A 2,731-nucleotide genomic window follows, 5' to 3' on the forward strand; every position below is an offset into this window, starting at 1 on the left:
AAATGGGAGAAGGGAAATGGGGCGGTAATTAGAGAGTGAGGTGGGGTCAAGATTGGGTTTCTTGAGAATAGGTGAGACGAGAGCATGTTTAAAGGCGGAGGGGAAGATGCCGGTGGAGAGGGACAGATTAAAGACGTGAGCGAGGTGGGAGCAGGTGGAGGTGGAAAGGGAGCGAAGAAGGTGAGAATGGATGGGGTCCTGGGGGCAGGTAGAAGGGGGGGAAGAAGAAATGAGAGAGTGGACTTCCTCACCCGAGGTGGGGCGGAAGGAGAGAAGGAGTTGGTGGCTGGGGGGAGAGGGGGGAGAGTGGAGGGGGGAGGAAGGGCGAGAGGGGGGGTGGCGGAAGAGTGGGTGGAGGAGGAGATTTCAAGTCTGATGGCCGCGATTTTAGAGGAGAAAAAGGAGGTGAAGTCAGTGGCAGATAAGGAGGAAGGGAGGGGGGGAGGTGGGGGAGACAGGAGAGTGTTAAAGGTAGCGAAGAGGCGGCGGGGGTTGGAGGACTGGGAGGAGATGAGGGATTTAAAGAAGGATTGCTTAGCGAGCGAGAGGGCAGAGCTGTAGGAGGAGAGGATAAACTTGAAGTGGAGGAAATCAGCTAGGGAGCGAGATTTTCTCCAGTGGCGTTCGGCAGTATGAGAGCATTTTTGGAGGAAACGGGTAAGTTTGGAGTGACAGGGTTGGGGATTGGAGCAGCGAAGGTGGATGGGCTGGGCAGGGGCAACCACATCAAGGGCGGAGGAGAGGGTTTGGTTATAGAGGGAGGCCGCCTGATTAGGGCAGGACAGGGTGGAAAGGGGAGAGAGGAGAGTTTCGAGAGAAGAGGATAGAATAGCAGGATCAAGGGTGTCGAGATCGCGCCTGGACCGGGTAGATTTGGGTGGGGGGAGGGAATGAAATTAAGTTAAGTCTAATGGCATTCTAACTATTCCCTTTACCTGGAGTATGTATGAGTTGTCACAAGTCACCTATGGACAGTCAGGTAGAGGTTTTCTGTGTCAATCACTGGTACACCTTGCCAAGATCTACATCCCAGAGACAGAACGTGACTTGGGTGGAGGCACTGCATTTGCAAAAAAGTGAGATTACCCCATGAGGTTTACCACCCCCCTCCCCACCAAGTGCATTGAAGTACCCGACAATGCAGGGGCTACACTTGCATTCCATGTTTTATAAGACTATTTTTAATGCATATGTGAAAGCACAGCATTGGAATTAGAACATAGTTGTTCCAGATGGCAAATACAAAGGACAAGTATACAGTCCATCTTCTCTCTCTCATAGAAATGATTGAACTCTTTCTATTAACCAATTACTTGTGATTATACTCACATTACACTTTCCCTTTTGTTGTCTTTGTCACTCTTTTCACATCTGGAGATCTCCCCTAACCCTGGGCACTCTCCCATGTTTCACCCTAATCTTTGTTATATTCCTAGAATGTAAGCTAATACATGCATTTTTTTAATCCTTCTAAGACTCATGATCTAAACCCTCAGTTCAACCATATTTCTAAACCTGGAATAAACAAGGTAGTGAGGTAGGCATCTTACTGTCTTAACCCAGTTCCTTCTGAAACATTGATCATATTCCTTCACTCTTCTTCTCTTCTGTTAATTATAGTAACCTATTGTCACCTGCCATTTTTCAGCCTGGCTCTTTCCATCCTGTCTAAATTATCAAGGAGGATTTTAAATATCACGATCGTAAAGGCTTGTACCATCAAGTTCTTCTCCCTCACCTCCTCCTTTGGCCTCACACAACAGTCCACAGACCTCACAGCTCTGTATGTAAATTTTCAAACACTATTTCCCACTACTGTCAAATCACAATCTATTAACCCAAATATTTTCCTTTTTTCCTGCATTTTCTCAGCCTACACACTAGTCAATAACATTCACAATATATATATGCAACATTTGCCTGACACTTTTCAACCTCTTCTCTCCATCTCCTCTTTCACCAACCTTGATATTTCACCTACATAATACTCGCACACTGTCACCTCTGTTCTCAATGCAATAGCCCCTTTTGCTGAAGTCCGTCGATATTGCCTTAATCAGCATCTCTAGCACACTAAATGTGCAAAAACCACTATACACTATAAACATGTCTTACAAGAACCAATGGATATTCTCTCCTCTGCAAAAGAAACCTACTTCTCTATCAGAACAGACAGCTTTTTAACACTTTCAACTCTATTTATCATCTGTTTTTCCACCTAGTATCTCCTGCGTAACATCATAGGACTTTGCCACCTGCTTTGGAAAAAAATGAAAAATTGAGTTTGACATAGTTTTAACATACAACCAATGTCAACACAATTCCTTTATTCTTGACTAATGTCCTGACTCATGTGTCCCTCCTACAGCTTTTACCCTTTAGTAGAAAACACAATGTCGTCTGCCCTCTCCAAATTTCATCTTATGTATCTGTAGTCTTCATCCCATCCTTACTCATCTCATTCCTCCTCTCTCTTTAACTTTTATCCCAGTGTAAAGATATTTATTTAATGTATTTCTTTCCATTGGCACCTTCACATTTTCCTGCTAACTTCAAACAAATCATTAAAAACACCTCTCTGAACCCTACGTTCCTGTCCAGCCATCGTCTAGTCTCACTACTCCTCATCTCATCTAAACTACTTGAAAAGCATGTTCACTTGGAGTGGTTGACCTATGTTTCCTCTAATTTCCTCCTTTGGAAATCTGGTTTCAAGACCCCACTTTAGCTC

This window comes from Mixophyes fleayi, chromosome 1 (assembly GCF_038048845.1).
Source record: "Mixophyes fleayi isolate aMixFle1 chromosome 1, aMixFle1.hap1, whole genome shotgun sequence".
Lineage (NCBI taxonomy): Eukaryota > Metazoa > Chordata > Amphibia > Anura > Limnodynastidae > Mixophyes > Mixophyes fleayi.